This window comes from Equus asinus, chromosome 12 (genome assembly GCF_041296235.1).
Source record: "Equus asinus isolate D_3611 breed Donkey chromosome 12, EquAss-T2T_v2, whole genome shotgun sequence".
Classification (NCBI taxonomy): Eukaryota; Metazoa; Chordata; class Mammalia; order Perissodactyla; family Equidae; genus Equus; species Equus asinus.
In genome coordinates this window covers 69,094,159-69,117,516 of record NC_091801.1, presented here as the reverse complement: position 1 = coordinate 69,117,516, position 23,358 = coordinate 69,094,159, and the positions used below count along the sequence as shown (strand labels likewise).

The following is a 23,358-nucleotide window of genomic DNA, read 5'->3' as shown; positions in this document are numbered from 1 at the left end:
GACAGAAAGGAGACGTAAGAGCAAAGAAGAGCATCTGCGAAAAAGTTTCCACAATATAGTTTAGCTCAGAAAAGCCTGAGCTGACTCTGGTTGCCTTCACCCTGCAGACTCTTACCTGTTTCTGAAAACTCCAGTTCAGACTGAGGGTCACCTTCCTCAGGAAGTCCTTCCAGGCTTCTCTTTCCTTTTCCTCCCATCTGTTTTGTTTTTATTTTTTGGACAGTGTAGAAAAAAAAAAAGATTTAAATTTTTTTTTTTTTTTTTGAGGAAGATCAGCCCTGAGCTAATTTGCTGCCAGTCCTCTTCTTTTTGCTGAGGGAGACTGGCCCTGTGCTAACGTCCATGCCCATCTTCCTCTACTTTATATGTGGGACGCCTGCCACAGCATGGCATGTCAAGCAGTGTCATGTCCACATCTGGGATCCAAACCGGCGAACCTCAGGCTGCTAAAGCAGAACGTGTGCACTTAACCACTGCACCACCGGGCCAGCCCCTAAATAATTTTTGATAGTAGCACTGAGGAACATTTACCAAGTGCTTACCATGTGCCAGGCACTGACTTCAATGTTTTACCATAGTAATTAACTTTTCCAGTAACTCTGTGAAGTGTGCAGTATTATTCTTCGTGTTCTAAAGAAAAGGATATTAAGGTTGTCACCCCGCTAGGAAGTGGGGGAGCAGGAATCACATCCAGGCCAACTAAATCCTGAGTCTGCTTTTTTAACCACTGCCCCATGCTGCTTTCAAGCACTGTGTGACAACACTGGGTTTCAGAGATCTCCAAAACGATGCAATGCACCCCATGAGTACGCAAGAGGGTCCCAGTGGGTGAGGAGGGAAAATATGAAACTTTTCCTTTCTTGATTCATTTTTTGTATCTCATATCTCTCATTTCTATATCTGTATATATGCAATGAAGTGCATAATATATTAGTACTATAACTCTTTTCCAAAATTAATAAATAAAATATATAGACACACAATTTAGAGCTCTCTGGATTACAGTTGTTGGCATAAAAACCTGGAGCCAGTGAAGAGAATGGCCCAGTTGGAATGTATTGCCAGGTGTCTCCACCAGGGGAAGCATTCGTGGGCAAATAGAATGGGTGGGTGACATTCCCAAAGGAAGTGCTTAAGGGCGTCACTTCCTTTGTGTGGCTGCAGTGAGAGCTCTGGGAACCTGCCTTCTGCCCACTGCATGCTTCTGCCCAGCTGGCCAGTCCATGCACCTGTAGGTTTTAGGAAATCATGAAAGAAGATGACCTATCACGGCCCCGAGAAAATGGGGGGTATCCCTACCCCTCTTCTCCACCTAAACCCTTTAAACTCAGCTCAGGCAGCACCCCCTCCCACCTTCCCCAGCCATTTTCCTTCCCTCCCACACCCTCAGATCTGGAGGAACTCATGCCTCTGTTAGTGCACCATTAAAATCTCTGTCCATCTCTCACACGTGGCACATGCCACAGAGCACAGAGATCCACCTCGCCAGACAGTGACCCCTTCAGGAGCAGGGGCCCACATTTGCTTCTCTCTGCTCTGACCCTCAGCACAGCGCCTGGGCAAGGAGCTGCACAGGATGACTGTTGGTTGAGAAATGACTTTTCAGAGTCAAGTCATTCTGCTTTCGGGAGACCAGATGTGTAACAATCTCACCAGATGAATTAAGGTGTGGGGCCCCTGTTTACACTAGACTCAACCTTGGAACAGCATCAGCTAGTGAGCTTCTCTCCTGTTCTCAGAAACAGATTTGCTGTGACATTAATGAAGCTTAAGTTTCAGGTCCCCTCACTTGCACAGGCTCTTTCCAACCCTGTGAGGGGCCCTACACAAGGGTTTCAGAAGATCATGTGTTTTTGTAAAATTTGCAAAAGTACGATGTCTTAACCACAAATGGTTAAGATACTGTGTCACTCCATGCCACCTTTCCCTCTGGCACACTGCCCTTCACATACGTTGACTCTGGAGTGTCTGCGGGCATTTTGGGGACCCAGTAGGTTAAGCTGAGAGAAGAATACATTTAGTTTTGGGTTAGTGGGAAACATTTACATGACTGCGCTCAGTTCTGTATGTAGGTAAGTTCTTGCTAGCTCTTCAGGCTTAGGAATAGTTTCCAGGAACACTTCTATGACAAGCTGCTGACTCACCTGGCATCTTGATGCAAAAGTGCAGGTCCAGATGTCCCGTGGGGACGCGAACACCTTCTCTGGTGCTGGGCACTGGGAGGATGCAGGTCACGGACCAGGTTTCAAAAGTAAGAGATCAATAACTAGAGTACAGAAAATTATTTTAATATTCAGACATGTACAATCTTATTTTCTTTTATTTATTTTTTTTGAGGAAGATTAGCCCTGAGCTAACTGCTACCAATCCTCCTCTTTTTGCTGAGGAAGACTGGCCCTGAGCTAACATCCGTGCCCATCTTCTTCTACTTTATACATGGGACGCCTACCACAGCATGGCTTGACAAGCAGTGCCATGTCCACGCCCAGGATCCGAACCAGGGAACCCCGGGCCGCCAAAGCGGAACATGTGAACTTAACTACTGTGCCACCGGGCTGGCCCCCAGACATGTACAATTTTAAGTGGAAGATTCAGTTCTCAACAATGGTTAAGATGGAAGTTCTCTCCTGTCAGGAATATACTCAATAGTGCAACACACATAATCATAAATGCACCATACATTTTTTAAAAACTTAAAGAGTAGGATATCTAGTGAAGAATCACATTCAACACAAGTTAAACTCACTAAGACATACTCTTCCACTTTAGAAACCCACAGCACTCATTAAACAGCTTAAATGGAATACCAAAGCACTAGAATCTTGCCGCAGGCCCATGTTCCAGCCTCCAGGTCTTAATCATTATACCACTCATCATCCGACCTCAGGAGTATTCAAGTTTTCTGGATTAGATCCCATTTTGGTAGAATAGAGCAAAAACATAGACAAATATCCACAAGAAGAAACTTGCTCTAGGATAAGAACCAACTCATGAGCAGGAAAAGAACAAAAGGCCAGCCTGGCCGAGATGCCAGCAGCGCAGCCAGGCACGCGCGGACAGCAGGCAAAGACGCAGACACCTGATGTTTATGTCTCACCTTAGCCCTCCTTTGAGTTTCCAAAAGCATGCCCTGTCACTCGACCCATGCATCTTAAATAAGACAAATAGGTCATCCCCCTCACAATGTGATTAGATCTTTTGTCAAGAAATTTTAAAACGAAGTGCTTGCTAGCTGAGAATTTTCCAAAACGTTACATTTTTTGTGTAAACCAAAATAAGAAAAGGAAAACCCAGCATTATACTTTCCTATGATTACAGTAGTGCAGCTCCAGCCAGAAAATCAAATACGACAGGGCCAAAACACATTGTCACGTAAAAGCTTTTTGTTTTATTTTATTTTATTTTTTGAGGAAGATTAGCCCTGAGCTAACTACTGCCAGTCCTCCTCTTTTCGCTGAGGAAGACTGGCCCTGAGCTAACATCCATGCCCATCTTCCTCTACTTTATACGTCGGACGTCTACCACAGCATGGCTTTTGCCAAGCGGTGCCCCGTCTGCACCCAGGATCCGAACTGGCGAACCCCGGGCCACCAAGACGTGAAACGTGCAATCTTAACCGCTGGGCCACTGGGCCAGCCCCCACACGAAAGCATTTTAAAAGATATGAGTGCAACTGAATGTTTCTTCTGTATAAAATCAAGGGAGACAGAAATTTGCCATTTGCTGTTGCTTTAATGTCCCAAAGACAGAAAAATTGAAAATCTAGTTTTTTCACCGTTGTATACATTAATAAAATATATATTTTTAAATAAAAAATTTAGATGGCAATGTACAAATTTGAATTTATCAGAATTCTTGTGTTTGCAGGCCACAAAGCAGTAGCATTAATAAAAACAGAAAGTATGCCTGTGATGAAGTTTCATGTTTTATGCATTCCAACCATTAATAATAAAAAGCAACCTTCAATCAACTATGTTTGAGAAAAGACTGAATCATATTTCTATTCTCTCTGTGGAAATTGGTACTACAAATTTGTTGTCATACATAGAAGGGATCAAAGAATATGCAGCTAAAAATGATGAAACGGTATCATATATAGATGTATTCGGCACAATTCATAATAGTGTTATTTTTCCAAATTTTATAATGTTTTTGATATTCGTCAGTTTTTTTAAAGTTAGCAATATGTTGGAATTTCTTATTCTAAATAAATATTTTTTGTTCCTAATTTTCTATTCTTTTTCTTAAAGAGGGCCACAAATTTTTAAGTTCCAGGCCCCACAGGCCCTGGCTCTGGGCTGGCTGTTCTGGGGAGGCCGTGCAGCACGGTGCGGGGCCTGAGCACACACTGCCCTCCTTGAGCTCCTCAGCTCTCCGGCCCACCAGCAGTGTGCTGAGGTGTGCACAGGGCACAGGCCACCGGCAGAGTTTACTCGGTCTCTTGGCCATGAGTGGCCCTGGACACTTATCCACCACATTTAGAACAAGCAGTAGCTGCTTTATTTTCTGCAATTCAACTTAATGTCTAGCCCAAGCTTCTCTTTCTCTCACCTGCTGGAAACAGCAAACCCATCCTTGGGGTTCTCCCCACTGAGGACTGGGCCATGGTCTTGGAGACCCTCTTGACACCTGGAATTTTGCTGTGATTTCAAGATTCTGATGATGCCCAAGAGTGGGGAAATGGGGCCCCTGGTCAGCTGCCATTACAATTGTCTGCTTCTGCGTGGCCTCTTGGGCCTCTCCACCACACTTGGGTAGGTCAGGGGATTTTTTGGGGAGCTTCACTGTACTCCCATCTGCCCAGACAAACCTGGGGGCCATGCCGGGATGTGGGGCCCGCTTCCCTCTTCACTCAGGACCTACAGAACCTTTCTCCTCTCTGTTTTCCCCCACCCCAAATTTTTACAGAATTTCCCTTTCTTAATTTTGCCCCCAGACTTCTTGCCAAGACTTTCAGTTTGTGTCTGGAATTCTTCCCTGTTCCTGGGGATTAGGCTTTTGGGAAAAAGTTTCAGGAAGATGGACTGGCTATTTCTGCTCTCTCCTGTTACATCTCTCCCGAGGCGACAAGCAATGAGCCTCGTAAATGATGGGGACAAAGAGATAAAGTTAAAGGGGAAAAGCAAAACCATGTAAATAAACACTTCAAAATATAGTCTAACACAGACATTTATTCTGGAGGTTTTCGTCAGGCCCTGTTCTATGGAAACCTTACACGCTATTTCACTTCATCTGCATGACAGCTCTGTGAGTGGGGTTTTATCCCTGCTCTGTTGATGATGAAACTGAGGCCTAGAGAGACTCAGGAACTTGTACAAGATGACACAACTCGTGTGTGGGTCTGAACCCAGCCCCAGCAATCCTCCTGTGGCTGTGGCCGTGTAGCCTGTCACAGGGGCAGGGTTGTGGGCCTATTGCTGTGGAATCTAGGGCCAATCTGATGTCAAGGAAAGATGGAGCTGGGCCTGCGGATGGATGGCTCTGCCAGTTAGTAAACGTGCTATCCTGGACACATCACTTAAATTATCTGGGCCTCAACTTCTGCATCACCAAATGAACAATGTAGAGCTAGATATTCTGGGCCCAAGTTTCCTACAAGAAAATTAATACGGCAGAGCTGGATGGCTTCAAATGCTCTTTCTAGTCCAGATCTTCTGTGGCTCCCAGCCATCTTTGAAATTCCAGTCACCAAAGCAGTTTCTCTCAAGGTGATCTCATATGCACCCCTGACACACCCACACACACCCCATCAAAATTATCTGTGGGATTATGTTTAAAAAGCAAATTCATACAATCAACACTGATTGAGCGCCAACGCTATACCAGGTGCTAGGTGCGATGATGGGGATACAGAAGTAAACAGACACGGATTTAAAAATGTCTGTAAGGAGGTTCTTGTGGGAAGGGCTCCATTCCTGGCTTCATCACTTTCCATTGTGTTACCTGGGTCAAGTAACTTAAGCTTTCTGTGCTTCAGTTTCATCTTTACACGGGTGACAATAAATGCACCTCTTACAGAGTTGTTGGAGAGTTCCAGCTCATGTATATGAAGTCCTCAACACAGTGCCTGGCACATAGGGAATGATTAAAAATTTCCGGCTATTATTGCTTCAGCAGCAGCATCATCATCATCTCACCCCAGAACAATGCCTGGTCATGGAAGACACTCAGAGATGTGTTTTCAATAAACACATAATTAAATAAATTATTCTGCATGGGTTAAAAAAAAAAAAATCAAATCCTCGCTACTACCTTGTTGGTGTTTGTTACTTTCTTACTCTGCTTTCTGACGTGGAAATTGGGTATAATAGAACCCACTTCACAGAGTTGTTGGGAGAATTGCAGGAGAGGACGAGGCCAAGTTGGCCACAGGTGTTTAATATCAACAAAGTGAGGAGAGCATATCCGTAGAGAGGCATTCTCATATGTGGACGCCTACCACAGCATGGCTTGACAAGGGGTGCCATGTCCACACCTGGGATCTGAATCGGCCCACCCAGGCCGCTGAAGCAGAACATGCGAATTTAACCGCTGCACCCCGAGGCCGGCCCCAAAAATCAGTTTTAATTCACCCAAGGATATTGTAGTTGTTTTGAAATATTGTTTTTTGGGTTTTTTTAAAGATTGGTACCTGAGCTAACATCTGTTGCCAATCTGTTTTTTTTATCTTCTCCTTCCCCAAAGCCCCTCACTACATCGTTGTACATTGTAGTCAAAGGTCCTTCTGGCTGTGCTATGTGGATACCGCATTGCCTCGTTTTTTTGTTTTGTTTTTAATACCTATTTCTTATTTTATTTATTTATTTATTTATTTATTTATTTATTTATTTGAGGAAGATTAGCCCTGAACTAACATCCACTGCCAATCCTCCTCTTTTTGCTGAGGAAGCCTGGCCCTGAGCTAACATCCATGCCCATCTTCCTCTACTTTCTATGTGGGACGCCTACCACAGCATGGCCTTCTGAGCGATGCCATGTCTGCACCCGGGACCCAACCGGCAAACCCCAGGCTGCTGAAGCGGAATGTGCGCGCTTACCGCTGTACCACCAGGCCGGCCTCTGCCTTGTTTGATTAAAGGAAATAGTTATGCAAATAGTCAGATGCATGGAAATTCTTCTGTAACCTTAAAAATAGTTTTTAGGCCTTTAAGAAAAGTAAAGTAGACAGTGTTAGTTGTCCAGATCAGAAGTGAAGGATAATACTACCAACAGGAATAAATAAATTTATAATGCTTGTTATAGGAAAGGCTCTGTTCTAGATACTCTGCGTCTACTGACCCATGTGATCCTCACAACAACCCTGTAAAGGAAACTGGTAATGGTAAACTGTACCATTATCCCCATTGCCATAGGTGAGGGAATGAAGGCTCAGGAGAGGGAAAGGACTCCCCCAAGACCACACAGCTGGGAGGATGGGCATGGATGTTAGTTCAGGACCAGTCTTCCTCAGCAAAAAAGAGAGGAGGATTGGCAGTAGATGTTAGCTCAGGGCTAATCTTCCTCACAAAAAAAAAGAAAAGAAAAAACTTGATAAATCAGACTTCATGAAATTAAAAAATTTCTGCTTATCAAAAAATAATGAATAAACAATCACAGATGTGGAGAAAATCTTCACAATGCTATATAAAGCTCTCCAGAAAATCAATAATAAAAAGACAAAACACTCTATCACCAAAAAAATTAGGAGAAGACCTAAATAAACATATCACACACACACAAAAGAAATAAACGGGCAATAAACACATATAAAAGTGCTCAATATAATTTTCATCATGTAGATGTAAACTGAAATCACAATGAGACACCAATACACACATACTACAATAGCTAAAATGAAAAATACTGACAACACCAAATGTTGGCAAGGATAGAGCATGGAAACCCTCATACGCTGCTGGCACAAATGTACAATGGTACAACCAACTGGAAAACTGTTCAGCAGTTTCTTATAAACAGACACCCAGCCTATGCCCCACAAAGCCCCTTTTTATGTGTTTACTCAAGAGAAATGAAAACATATGCCCACAGAAAACCTAGCATAAGAATGTTCATAGCTGCTTTATTTATAATTTCCAAAATCTTGAAACAATCCAAATGCCCACCAATAGGAGAATGGAATACTGCCCTACGATAAAAAGAATGAACTCCTGACACACACACAACAACACAGACAAATACTGAAAAATGTTATGCTGAGTGAAAAAGCTAGACAAGAAAATAATATATATTCATTATTTCACTTATAGAACTCTAGAACAGGCAAACCTAATTTATGGTCCTAGAAATCAGAACACCAATTGCCTGGGGTGGGGCAGAGATTGACTAGGAGGGGGCATGAGGGTACTTCCTGGGGTGGTAGAAATGCTTTGTAGTTTATAGGGGCACGGGGTAACTTGGGTGGTATGCCTTCATGAAATCTTATAGAATTTATACTGCATTTCACTGTATGTAAATCATACTCGAAAAACACCCTGAACCCTGACAACTCTGCATTTAAAACAAACATATATCAATGGCCCAATAATCCTTTGCCTTTTCTGTCAATAGAGGTGTGTTCTAGAAGTCTACGATTCAGTCACGATGACCAGTATCAAAGAAAAGCTTATAGCCATCCTAAACATCATCTAGGAATGGTTAAAAATGGCTAAAGTGACAGGTTTGCCATCAACTGAATCTTGGACATGGGAAGCATGTTGTCTGCAGCTTTGAAAGCTATACCATGAAGCTAGCATCTCAGGCAAAAAGGCATCTTGTAGGGCTTGGTGAAAAATAAGGAGTCACAGTTAAAAGATAATGATTGATAAGACGATTTAAACGGTCGTTTCTCCACTCACGTACCTAACACGTGAAATCGATCTCTGCACCCAAGGACACCAGGTCTACCAGGGCGTGAGGTGCTGTGGCTGCGATACGTCTTTGATATTCCTGAATGTTTGGCTGATTCTCATCAACCATTAGGCACAGGTGGCTGCTGTCAAAAGTCCAGGCCACACTGCTGCATGCCCTGGTTATCTTTAGTGTTTACTTTAAATCCCTTAGGCGGCAAATTTTTCATTCTGATGCTGGGTACTTGCCAAACCACCAGACATTTACTGACTGTAGAATGGAACAAATTCTTTCTTCATTGTGTAAACGCAGGATTAGCTTTCTTCCGCTGGCTGGTGCCTCTTCCATAACACTCCACTATTCAGGAAGCATACCTTGGATTTTCAATGCCCAAACTCCTCATTCCTCGATATAATACCCCACCTTACCTATGCAGTCTGATTTCTTACTACTCTTAAAATCTCAAGTCCAGGAGTCAAGAGAGCTGAGTATAGCCCTTAGCTTCCTATGTAGATCGGCAAATCAGCTCCCTTTCACACGAGGACTCCAGCTCCCCTTCCTGCTTTAGCTCTCTGAGTTTTCACCAGACGAATGTCACTATCGTCCCCAATATTTGTCTAAACATTCACTCAACTGCATCTTTGCTTCATAAAAATATTGCTCATCTTTTCTAGTGCGGCCAAAGTTTTCTCTCCTCTCTGGCTTTTCTCCCAACTATTCTATCCGCCTTCTGAGTGCTGACGGCAATGAGCAGTACCACACATTGATTACTAATTCCATGTTTATCCTCATGGTGTCTGCCATCAACATGATACACCAACAAAATGTTTGAGCCCCTGCTATGTACGCTGAGGTAATTACTGTGAGCTATGGCCAGATCCATAAAACAGCACTTACCTCAAGTCAACTTAGAGTTTCATGTGTTTATCGCAACCTCTACACCCCCATGCCCAACAAGGTCTGAGCTCCTTGTGGGAGTGACTTTGCCTTTTCTAAGCATTTCTTTGTGTCCCTTAGACAAAAATTGTAGCCCTACCATTTTTTCAGGTTTCTCTCATTCCTTCAGTTCCACTTGATCCCCCCTCTCTCTTTCTACTCTCTCTCACATTATTACCCTGTGGGAGTTCCTCTTACCTTACTCCTCATTCCCTCTAGTGTTCCCCTCGCCAGCCAGCTGTCCTGCTCACTGCTCCCATGCACTTTTTTTTTAAAGTAATTTCATTGGGATTATAATGGTTTCTAACATTGTGTAACTTCGGGTATACATTATTGTTTATCAATTCCTGAATACACTTCATCATGCTTTGCCCCCTGTAGACTAATTTTTATCCATCACCATACATATGTGCCCCTTTGTCCCTTTCGCCCACCCTCCCAATCCCCTCTGGTAACCACTAATCTGTTCTCTTTATCTATGTATCTGTTATCTTCCACATATTAGTGAAATAATGTGGTATTTGTCTTTCTCTATCTGGCTTATTTCACTTAACCTCATACCATTAAGGTCTATCCATGTTGTTGCCAATGGGACAATTTTGTCTTTTTTATGGCTGAGTAGTATTCCCATATATATATATATATATATATATATATATATAGCACATCTTCTTTATCCATTCATCTATAGAAGGGCCCTTGGGTTTCTTCCACGTCTTGGCTATTGTGAATAATGCTGCAATGAACATAGGGGTGCATAAATCTCTTTGGATCATTGATTTCAAGTTCTTCAGATAAATACTCAGTAGTGGGATAGCTGGATGGTATGGTATTTCTATTTTTAATTTTTTGAGAAATCTCCATACTGTTTTCCACAGTGGCTGCACCAGTTTGCAATCCCACCAACAGTGTATGAGCGTTCCCTTTTCTCCACATCCTCTCTAACATTTGTGTTTTTTGTCTCAGTAATTATAGCTATTCTGGTTGGTGTAAGCTGATATCTCGTTGTAGTTTTGATTTGCATTTCCCTAACAATTAATGATGTTGACTGCTCCCATGCACTCTGACTCCTGCTCAGCTGGGCAGCTGGGTGGTGGATTTTTTGGGGCCACTACCTGTTGCCTCTGGCCTTTGACTGGGGGAGGGCCCTGAGATAATAATGCTACACAATCCCCCTCACCAGGTAGTTATGGGGGGAGGGGCAAATGAGACTGTGCCTCTTGAGCTCTTAACTTGTTTGAGTCAGAGCCCTTTGAGAATGACCCTCTCTAGAAAAATGTATGTATAATCTAGACTTTACCTATAATTTCAGAGTTGTCACTCCTGAACTCCAAAACTCCTTCCACAGGTCCACTAGACATCCCATAGACCCCAGGTTACACATGCCTGATGTAAGTGAAAACATGTTACAAATTATAAATACTAACTCTAGCAGAAGCTGTTATTAATATTATTTCCTGGGAGCCATATAAGCGCAAACTAAAGTCTCTTAGTCCTCTTTCCTGCCACCAACGTGCCACTCATAAGAACTCCTTATGCCTTCTGTCTCTCTCTTCTTATCCCCCAATTCAGTCTCAGTGTCCTGCTTGGGGTTTTAGACAGTGGCTGTGAATCAAAGCTTCACTTCGGAGGGAAACTTGGCCAAGGGATAAACCTTAAAAGTCTTGTCATATATTAAAATACATGGAATGAGGTTCAAACAAAAGTACAGCCTGGTTGCTTTATTTATTATGGGCTTAATTAGAATTTATGAGCTAGGATGGGAACTTTATATATCATACATTCAATATGACATTTATTGTTAAGTATATATTGTAATATGTTATGATTATTAACGTATTTCTATTATTGTTTCTGTTTGCTTAGTTATTTCTAAAGAAACACCCACACATATTTCTATAGAAAACTATATTAAGAACAGAGAAACCTTTGTAAAATAACCTGTTTGTAATTTGGGATTTTCTTATCCTGCTTTTAAATCTTTGAAGACATGTCACTGATCTTATCATGTTCCAGATAACTTCTGACCCACAAATGGAACTGAAAAATACATGGCCCCTGCCTTCAAGGAATTTATAGAAAAGTAAGAATTTGATACGTGCTCACTGATTTATAATGCACTGACCTTTGAGGGCTGGATAACCTGGTTACTTAACGTCATCCATTTCTGATATCAAATAGATAGCCAAAGGGTAATGATTTCCACGGTGCCTAATTAACAGTGAGGTACTACTTCAGACACTGGCAGAATACAGGGTTCATTAAGTACAGTTTAACCATTAAGACAATAATATTTACTGTACATGCTTTCTGGAAAAATTCTTTATCACTTTATTTTTGTCTTAATCACCATCTGAATTATAAATTATATTTGAACTTAAGTACCGAAGGTTACTCAAAAGGAAAGGAGCAATGTTATAAGTAGAAACAATAAATTATTTACCCAAAGCTATTCAGAAAATACTAGTCAGCGCTGGAACCACACTTCCAAACACACTGTCAGTAGTTAAAAGTTTCAAGGCCAAAGTCAGATTAAGCAACTGGTCTAAGATATTTTTAGCAATAGCTATAATTAAGATTTAACAACACTGGTCAAGTCTGGAAAATGTCATCATGTCATACACTGATTATTGTCTTGACCTTCATTCATAAATCCATAATCATAAGGGTTTGGGAGACAGGCAGTGGAAAGAACATTTGGTTGGATTCTCACCATGAGCCTGGTGCTCCACCGTCTTCACATAAATTGTCTCATTTAATTCTCATAACGACCCTGAGATGTGTATTTTTTTTTTATTCCCTTTTTATAGATGAAGAAACAGAGAGGAAATAATTTGCTCTAGGTCACAGCTAGTAGGTGCAAGAGCTGAAATTCTTTAATGCATAAGATAAAATTATAAAGTAAACCAGTTATAATGAATGATAATAAAATGCTGCATTAGTTTCCTATTGCTGCTGTAACAAATTACCACCAACTTAATGGCTTAAAACAACACAAATATAGTATCTTACAGGTCTAGAGGTCAGAAATCCAAAACGGGTCTTATGACACCAAAATCAAGGTGTTGACAGAGCTGTGTTCCTTCTGAAAGCTCTAGGGGAGAACCCGTTTCTTTGCCGTTTTCGGCTTCTAGATGCTGCCCGCATTCCTTGGCTCGAGATGCCCAGCTGGCAATGGCATAACGCTGATTCCGTAGTCACATCTCCTTCACTCTGACTCTCCTGTCTCCCTTGTTCCCTTTGAAGGACTTTTGTGATTAGGCCGGACCCACCTGGATAATCTAGGATAATCTAACCATGTCAAGACCCCTAATTTCATCACACTGGCAGAGCTCCTCTTGCCATGTAAGGTAACATATTCGCGTTCTGGGGATGAGGATGTGGACATCTCTGGAGAACCACTATTAAGTCTACCACAAAAGTCACAAAAACAAATTTGAGATATAGTGATCTATGTAATTCTTTAGTAACGTATTAAATAACATGATCCGTGGGTCCAATAACCACTACCATGTTTAAGTAATGTTGAGCTTAGGGACAATAGTCAGAGGCGAGTGACAATAAAGATGTAATGTTTTTCCATTCAAGTTTACGGACTTCCTGAATTGTAGCATGGACTCCTGGGGGCAGGATGCGTCTGTGAGCTCCAGGCAAAGAACCTCTGCACTGAACCAATCAGCGAAATTCACCAAAGGTCGGCTTTAAGCCCTTATAATATGTCTTGCTACATCTATTAAGTTCAAGGACACAAACATTTTATTTATGGATCAAAACAAGGCTGGAACTTTAAGGTAAGGGGGTCTCATTTATTGAACAAATTTTTATCGAGAACCACAAAGCAGCCCCTCGGCCTCGATGGAGAGGAACATCAAAATGGCTCCTTCCATCCTCTACTGGAAAGAGCAGTCACGTGGAGCCCTGGCTCTACCCCTGTGTGACCTTGGATAAGTTATTTAATCTTCACATATCAATCTTCTCTCGTGAGAAATAAATGGGATGATACGATCTTCATCTTCTCATGCAGCTCCAACAATCCATTCATGTACATAATATTTATTGGAAGATATTCTTTATTTTAATGTTTCTTAGGAGTTCTGACTGCAACTTATGAAGCCAAGCCTGCTTTTCAGCCTGAGATTTAGAACATGATAATGTTGATGGGGCTCACTGGCATATTTGGCAAACATTTCATCGACTCCTTCACGTAGGGTGAATACAGATGAGAAACCGTATTCTCAGATGCCCAACTGAGTCATCCTCTTACCTTCTGCTGAATTTACAGAAACTTTCTCTGGTTTATGTTGGCCTGTTTAACGTTGTGGCAAGGAAGAAAAAGCAAGAACCTAAGATTGTTCAAAAACCAAATCCTAAAGCATTGGAGCCAGAGAGGACAGGCAGGGAAAGGAAAGGATGCTGCCCAGAAATAATTTTCTGGCAGTCTGCAGTTTATTTTCCTATAGAAGCAGTGTGAGTTCCGGGGACCCGATATATTAGTACAGTGCTAAATTCAGGTATGACAGGGTTTTCCTAGACTCTTTGTTTTGGCCCACCAGGCAAGTCATCATTGAGAATAATTTCTTTGGACAAACACACCCCAGGTTTAAGCAAATAATTTATCAAGCTAATTTTTGGAATTCCAGCTGTTGATAAATTATAGATTGTGAAAAAAAGTGAATATTTACTGGAGAATAATTTCAGTAGTTCAACGTGAATAGATAGCACTCATCTAAACCTTTTCCTCCTTATTGATAAACATTGATATTTTGGATACCTGGTGAAAACCATCACTTTTAAGTGATGTAATTGCAAGCCCCAAGCCATTCACTTTGGTGATTTGTTCTTAAAGGTAAAGCGATGTCTTCTTTTACTTTTTCTTCTTCCAAAAATATTTTCATATTTGGGGACCTATTATCTTGACTATGCAAAAAAGATCCACAGGCAAAGAAAATGATGTCGATGCAGAGAGAACAACTGAACTTGTTCCTGAGCCTAAAATCAGTAAATACTTATTGAGAATCTATTTTGGCGGCAGGCACTGGGCTAGGCACTAGGCATGCAATGGGGCCTCAGACAGACAAGGTTCCTGCTTTCAGGTAGCAACACATTCTAGTTAGAGTGAATCTCTCAATTAGCAGAGAAACAACTAGACAAGGTAATTTCCGATCATGGTAAGTGCAATGGAGAAAAGAAGGCAAGGATGAAGTGACAGAGAAGAGCCTGGGGGGTGGGGACTACTTCGTATTGAGTGTTCAGGAAGGACCTTTCTCACAAGGTGACACCTGCACTGAATTTGAATTCCCAGTTAGTCGGAATAATCCATTCTGATGCAGCAACATGCCTGGCACGACCAAAAATCAGCAAGTGGTAGGGGTCAAGATGAGGTGGAGAAGAAGGCAGGAGCCAGACTGTACAAGAGATTTAGACAAATATAAGGAGTCTGGGTTTTATTTTAATTACAATGGAAAGCACTGGGAATTTTTGTTGTTGTTGTTGAGGAAGATTCACCCTGAGCTAACATCTGCTGCCAATCTTCCTCTTTTTTTCTTATTTTGCTTGAGGAAAATTCACCCTGAGCTAACATCTGTGCCAATCTTCACCTGTTTTGTATGTGGGTCACTGCTACAGCATGGCCACCAACGAGCGGTGTAGGTCCACGCCTGGGAACTCACCGTGGGCCACTGAAGTGGAGCACGCCAAACTTAACCATTAGGCCACAGGGTTGCCCCTCATTGGGAATTTTAAAGCATAGGAATAACATGTGCATGTTTATAAGCTTTTACAGTTTCTTAGAATCATTAATCTCTAGAACTTGAAGGGATGTTGCCAATCCCCTGGTAGGCTTTTACTTACAAAGGAAGGAAGGAGATGATGTGTCTAAGGCCATACAGAGTGCAGGTGGAGCTAGGACCTGTCCCAATTCTGCCTCCAGAACTAGTGTTCTTTCCATTCCAATACTTGGCCTGGCCATCTCAAGCTGGTACTGATGAAGAAGAATTTATTTATTTATTTATTTATTTATTTATTTATTTATTGAGTTATTGATAGGTTACAATCTTGTGAAATTTCAGTTGTACATTAATGTTTGTCAGTCATGTTGTAGGTGCACCACTTCACCCTTTGTGCCCACCCCCCACCCCACCTTTCCCCTGGTATCCACTAAACTGTTCTTAGTCCATAATTTTAAATTCCTCATATGAGTGGAGTCATACACAGATTATCCTTCTCTTGCTGGCTTATTTCACTTAACATAATTCTCTCAAGGTCCATCCATGTTATTGCAAATGGAATGATTTTGTTCTGTTTTGCAGCTGAGTAGTATTCCATTGTATATATGTACCACATCTTCTTTATCCATTCGTCTGTTGCTGGACACTTAGGTTGCTTCCACGTCTTGGCTATTGTAAACAGTGCTGCAATAAACATTGGGGTCATAGGGCTTTTGGGATTGCTGACTTCAAGCTCTTTGGATAAATACCCAGTAGTGGGATGGCTGGATCGTATGATAGTTCTATTTTTAATTTTTTGAGGAATCTCCATACTGTTTTCCATAGTGGCTGCACCAGTTTGCATTCCCACCAGCAGTGTATGATGGTTCCTTTTTCTCTGCAACCTCTCCAACATTTGTTGCTATTAGTTTTAGATATTTTCGTCATTCTAACGGGTGTAAGGTGATATCTTAGTGTAGTTTTGATTTGCATTTCCCTGATGATCAGCGATGATGCTCATCTTTTCATGTGCCTATTGGCCATCAGTATATCTTCTTTGGAGAAATGTCTGTTCATGTCTCCAGCCCATTTTTTGATTGGGTTGTTTGATGTTTTGTTGTTGAGTTGCGAGAGTTCTTTATATATTATGGATATTAAGCCTTTGTCAGATATATGACTTGCAAATATTTTTTCCCAGTTAGTGGGTTGTTTTTTTCTTTCAATCCTGTTTTCATTTGCCTTGAAGAAGCTCTTTAATCTGATGAAGTCCCATTTGTTTATTCTTTCTATTGTTTCCCTTCTCTGAGAAGGCATGGTGTCCGAAAAGATCCTTTTGATACTGATGTCAAAGAGTGTACTGCCTACATTTTCTTCCACAAGCCTTATGGTTTCAGGTCTCACGTTTAGGTCTTTGATCCATTTTGAGTTTATTTTGGTGAATGGTGAAAAAGAATGGTCAATTTTCATTCTTTTACATGTGGCTTTCCAGTTTTCCCAGCACCATTTGTTGAAGAGACTTTCTTTTCTCCATTGTATGCCCTCAGCTCCTTTGTCAAAGATAAGCTGTCCATAGATGTGTGGTTTTATTTCTGGGCTTTCAATTTTGTTCCATTGATCTGTGCACCTGTTTTTGTACCAGTACCATGCTGTTTTGATTACTGTAGCTTTGTAGTATGTTTTGAAGTCAGGGATTGTGATGCCTCCTGTTTTATTCTTTTTTCTCAGGATTGCTTTAGAAATTCGGGGTCTTTTGTTGCCCCATATGAATTTTAGGATTCTTTGTTCTAATTCTGTAAAGAATGTCATTGGGATTCTGATTGGGATGGCGTTGAATCTGTAGATTGCTTTAGGTAGTATGGACGTTTTAACTATGTTTATTCTTCCAATCCATGTACATGGAATGTCTTTCTATCTCCTTATGTCGTCATCCAATTCTCTCAGAAAGGCCTTGTAATTTTCATTATATAGGTCCTTCACTTCCTTAGTTAAATTTACCCCAAGGTATTTTATTCTTTTTGTTGCGATTGTGAATGGTATTGTATTCTTGAGTTCTTTTTCTGTTAGTTCATTACTGGAGTATAGAAATGCTACTGATTTATGCAAATTGATTTTATACCCTGCAACTTTGCTGTAGCTGTTGATTACTTCTAAGAGTTTTCCAATGGATTCTTTGGGGTTTTCTATATATAAGATCATGTCGTCTGCAAACAGCAAGAATTTCACTTCTTCGCTCCCTATTTGGATTCCTTTTATTCCTTTTTCTTGCCTGATTGCTCTGGCCAGGACCTCCAGTACTATGTTAAATAAGAGTGGTGATAGAGGGCATCCTTGTCTCATTCCTGTTTTCAGGGGGATGGGGTTCAGTTTTTGCCCATTGAGTATGATGTTGGCTATGGGTTTGTCATATATGGCCTTTATTATGTTGAGGTAGTTTCCTTCTATGCCCATTTTGTTCAGAGTTTTTATCATAAATGGCTGTTGGATCTTGTCAAATGCCTTCTCTGCATCCATTGAGATGATCATGTGGTTTTTATTCCTCAGTTTGTTGATGTGGTGTATCACGTTGATTAATTTGCGGATGTTGAACCATCCCTGTGTCCCTGGTATGAATCCCACTTGATCCTGATGTATGATTCTTTTGATGAATTGCTGAATTCTGGTTGCCAAAATTTTGTTTAGAATTTTTGCATCTATGTTCATCAGTGATATTGGCCTGTAGTTCTCTTTTTTCGTGGTGTCCTTGTCAGGTTTTGGTATCAGCGTGATGTTGGCCTCATAGAATGTGTTAGGAAGTGTTCCATCTTCCCTAATTTTTTGGAATAGCTTGAAAAGGATAGGTATTAAATCCTCTCTGAAAGTTTGGTAGAATTCTCCAGGAAAGCCATCTGGTCCTGGGGTTTTATTCTTTGGGATGTTTTTGATTGCTGTTTCAATCTCTTTCCTTGTGATTGGTCTGTTCAAATTGTCTGCCTCTTCTTGAGTGAGCTTTGGGAGACTGTAGGAGTCCAAGAATTTATCCATTTCCTCTAGGTTATCCATTCTGTTGGCATATAGTTTTTTGCAGTATTCTCTTATAATCTGTTGTATTTCTGCAGAGTCTGTTGTTATTTCTCCTCGCTCATTTCTGATTTTGTTTATTTGAGCTTTCTCCCTTTTTTTCTTTGTAAGTCTGGCTAGTGGTTTGTCAATTTTATTTATCTTCTCAAAAAACCAGCTCTTTGTCTCATTGATCCTTTCTACTGCCTTTTTTGTTTCAATAGTATTTATTTCTGCTCTGATTTTTATTATTTCTCTCCTTCTGCTGACTTTGGGCTTCATTTGTTCTTTTTTCTCTAGGTCAGTTAGGTGTGCTTTAAGGTTGCTTATTTGGGATTTTTCTTGTTTGTTAAGATGTGCCTGTATTGCGATGAATTTTCCTCTTAATACAGCTTTTGCTGTATCCCATATGAGTTGGTATGGCATGCTATCATTTTCATTTGTTTCCAGGTATTTTTTTATTTCTTCTTTAATTTCTTCAATGATCCATTGCTTGTTCAGTAGTGTGTTGTTTAGTCTCCACATCTTTGTGCCTTTCTCAGCTTTTTTCTTGTAATTAATTTCTAGCCTTATGGCACTATGATCTGAGAAGATGCTTGTTATTATTTCAATTTTTTTAAATTTGTAGAGGCTTGCCTTGTTTCCCAACATATGGTCTATCCTAGGGAATGTTCCATGTGCACTTGAGAAGAATGTGTATTCAGCTCTTTCAGGGTGAAGTGATCTATATATGTCTATTAAGTCCAATTGTTTTAGTTTTTCATTTAGCTCCACTATTTCCTTGTTTATTTTCTGTCTGGATGATCTGTCCATTGATGTGAGTGGGGTGTTGAGGTCCCCTACTATTATTGTGTTGTTTTTAACATTTCCCTTTAGGTCTGTTAATAGTTGCTTTATGAATCTTGGTGCTCCTGTGTTGGGTGCATAGATATTTATAAGCATTATTTCTTCTTGATGAAGTGTCCCTTTGATCATTATATATTGTCCCCTGTGTCTCTCTTTACCTGTCTTATTTTGAAATCCACTTGGTCTGATATGAGAATTGCAACACCTGCCTTTTTTTCCTTGCTATTTGCTTGAAGTATTGTCCTCCACCACTTCACCCTGAGTCTGTGTTTGTCCTTGGGGCTGAGGTGTGTTTCCTGGAGGCAACAAATTGTTGGATCGTGTTCTTTAATCCATTTTGCCACTCTGTGTCTTTTTATTGGAGAGTTCAATCCATTCACATTGAGAGTGATTATTGATGCATGTGGACTTAGTGCTGTTAATCTGTCACTCATTATCTTGTTTTCCTGTGTTTCTTTTCCTGTTTGCTTTAGACTACCCATTTAATACTGCAATTTCTTATGCTCAGTTTCTTAGATTTTTCCTTATTTATGATTTGTGACTCTGTTCTGTACTTTATTTTAGTGTCTACCTTGAAGTTTGTATTTAGAATCTCGTGTATAATATAGTCTATTCTCTGGTGGTCTCTTACTTACTTGACCGATACTGATTAAGACCCTTTGCTCTTCCCCTCCTAAATAATTATTTTCATTTTTTATTCCAACTCGTCTTATTAATTGGTAGTTAGAGTGCTAAGATCGTCCTTGTTTTGGTAGTTTCCTTACCTTTACCCTAATGCTATAATTGAATATTTGCTATCCTGTTCTGGTTCTATCCATCGGTCTCCCTAGTCTGTGGATTATGTCCCCTTTCTCCCTTTTTTCTTTTTTCAGGTATGAGAGCCTTCTTGAGGATTTCTTGTAATGGAGGGCTTTTGGTTACAAATTCCCTTAACTTTTGTTTGTCTGGAAAAGATTTAATTTCTCCCTCATATCTGAAGGAAATTCTTGCTGGATAGAGTATTCTTGGCTGAAGATTTTTATCCTTTAAAGCTTTGAATGTGTCACTCCATTCTCTCCTAGCTTGTAGGGTTTCTGTAGAGAAATCCGCTGACAGTCTGATAGGGGCTCCTTTATAGGTTATTCTCTTTTTTTTTCTTACTCCTCTGAGTATTCTTTCCTTATCTTCCCTTTTTGCCAACTTTACTACTATGTGCCTTGCAGTAGGTCTTTTTACATTGACAAATCTAGGAGATCTAAAACCCTCCTCTACACACATTTCTCCATTGATCCCTAGATTTGGGAAGTTCTCTTCAATAATTTCTTAAGCACACTTTCTGCTCCATTTTCCTTTTCCATATTCTCAGGAATTCCTATGATCCTTATGTTCTTACTCCTCATTGAATCCATTATCTCTCGGAGATTTTCCTCATTTTTTTTAATTCTTAGTTCTCTTTCTTCCTCTGTCTGGCGTCATTCAGCCTGTCTATCTTCAATTATGCTAATTTTCTCCTCTATGTTGTCTACACGGGCATTCAGGGAATCCATATTCTGTCTTATCTGGTCCATTGTATTTTTCATCTCAAGTAATTCTGTTTGATTCTTCTTTATGATTTCAATCTCTTTTGTGAAGTAACTCCAGAACTCGGCTTGTTTCTCTATCTTTCTCTCTACCTCATTGAGTTTTTTTATTATAGCTGCTCTGAACTCATTATCACTTAGTTTACCTACTTCCAAGTCCTCAGGACTTAATTCTATGTTTTTATTGTTTTCCTTCTGGTCTGGGGCTTTTATAAATTGCTGGATGGTAGAGGAGTGGTTTTTTCACATGGTGGTAGAATTCGGTTGCAGTTACAGCCTGTCGCCACTAGATGGGGGTCAAGAGCCACGTGTTATGAGCTCCCCGCCTTGGGGCAAGATGGCTGCGCCCACTGGCTATGCCGGGGGGGGGGGGGGGGGGGGGGGGGGGGGGGGGGGGGGGAGGGGCTTTTACACGCGCTGGTCTGGGTTCAGATCAGTTCTGTTCTCTGGTCTCCCAAGGCCCTTGATTTATAGGGTCCCCGCAGACGGAAACTTTCCCCCCATCAGTGGGTCTCCACTGAATCAGCGGCAGGAGTCCTGGATGATCCCCTGGTCGTGCGGCCCCTCCCCTGCTCCTTACCAACCAGCGCAGCAGCGATCACAGACTCTAGGGGAGGGAGTGATGTTCTCTCTACCGTTCCAGCGCCTCCGAGGCCGTCTGCAAGGTTTATGATCTCCGCCTTCTTGGTATTGTAGGTCTCTAACGAGCTGGCATTATGTTTATTCTCTGAAATTCAGTTCTTCCAGTCTTTTGTTGTATTTTGGAGGAGAGAGAATCCTGGGTCAGCTCACCCCGCCATTTTGCTCTGCCCCCTCTCTCATGAAGAAGAATTTAGAACCTTCTTTTGAGTCTCTTTGAAAAACTATTCCTAAGCTACAAGATAATCCATTAACAGGAATGCTGCAGTCACCAAGCTTTCAAACCAATTAGTGCAAAGTCCTTGCTAATGCCCTCAGAAAGTCCATACTAAATTGGGGTGTCAATTGCACCAGTGTCTCATGAACCCAGTTACTTCTCAGTAAGTTCATACACTCGCTATTCCAAATGCCTAACATACAATCCTGGAATCAGAACTTTATAATGAAAGGGACCTTTGGGGGTTCATTTAGTCGAATCTTTTTTTTTAACTTTTTATTAAGATTATGATAGTTTGCAACCTTGTGAAATTTCAGTTGTACATTATTGTTAGTCACGTTGTAGGTGCACCACTTCACCCATTGTGCCCTCCCCCCACCCCCCTTTCTACTGGTAACCACCAATCAGTTCTCTTTGTCTATATGTTTATCTTCCACCTATGAGTGGAGTCATACAGAGTTCGTCTTTCTCTATCTGGCTTATTTCACTTAACATAATACCCTCAAGGTCCATCCATGATGTTGCGAATGGGATGATTTTATCATTTTTTATGGCTGAGTAGTATTCCATTGTATATATATACCATATCTTCTTTATCGAATCATCAGTTGACGGGCACTTAGGTTGCTTCCATGTCTTGACTATTGTGAATAACAATGCAATGAACATTGGGGTGCATGGGACTTTTGGAATTGCTGATTTCAAGTTCTTTGGATAGATACCCAGTAGTGGGATGGCTGGGTCATATGGTATTTCTATTTTTAATTTTTTGAGAAATCTCCATACTGTTTTCCAAAGTGGCTGCACCAGTTTGCATTCCCACCAACAGTGTATGAGGGTTCCTTTTTCTCTGCAACCTCTCCAACATTTGTCACTTTTTGTTTTGGTTATTTTTGCCATTCTAACAGGTGTAAGGTGATATCTTAGTGTAGTTTTGATTTGCATTTCCCTGATGATTAGTGATGATGAGCATTTTTTCATGTGTCTATTGGCCATCCGTATATCTTCTTTGCAGAAATGTCTGTTCATGTCCCCTGCCCATCTTTTGATTGGGTTGTTTGATTTTTTGTTGTTGAGTTGTGTGAGTTCTTTATATATTATGGAGATTAACCCTTTGTCAGATAAATAACTTGTAAATATTTTTTCCCAACTAGTGGGTTGATTTTCTGTTTCAATCCTGTTTTCCCTTGCCTTGAAGAAGCTCTTTAGTCTGATGAAGTCCCATTTGTTTATTCTTTCTATTGTTTCCCTTGTCTGAGGAGTTATGGTGTCCGAAAAGATCCTTTTAATACTGATGTCAAAGAGTGTACTGCCTATATTCTCTTCTAGAAGACTTATTGTTTCAGGTCTAATCTTTAGGTCTTTGATCCACTTTGAGTTTATTTTTGTGAATGTTGAAAAAGAATGGTCAATTTTCATTCTTTTACATGTGGCTTTCCAGTTTTCCCAGCACCATTTGTTGAAGAGACTTTCTTTTCTCCATTGTATGCCCTCAGCTCCTTTGTCGAAGATGAGCTGTCCATAGATGTGTGGTTTTATTTCTGGGCTTTCAATTCTGTTCCATTGATCTGTGCACCTGTTTTTGTACCAGTAC

The 23,358-nt window shown here is 40.8% G+C and overlaps 1 protein-coding gene across 3 annotated transcripts in view; it reads right to left on the bottom strand.

Moving 5' to 3' along the window:
* Positions 1–23,358, bottom strand: part of TRMT12 (tRNA methyltransferase 12 homolog) — a 50,622-nt gene that overhangs the window by 9,350 nt on the left and 17,914 nt on the right. For 2 of the 3 annotated variants that reach the window (XR_011493333.1, XM_044743754.2), the window contains exons 3-4: positions 2,145–2,266; positions 116–197 (exon numbers count right to left, since the gene is read on the bottom strand). The gene's annotated coding sequence lies outside the window, so the exon portion shown is untranslated. The remainder of the gene's footprint in view (positions 1–115; positions 198–2,144; positions 2,267–23,358) is intronic. The other variant, XM_070481564.1, reaches the window with a different exon arrangement.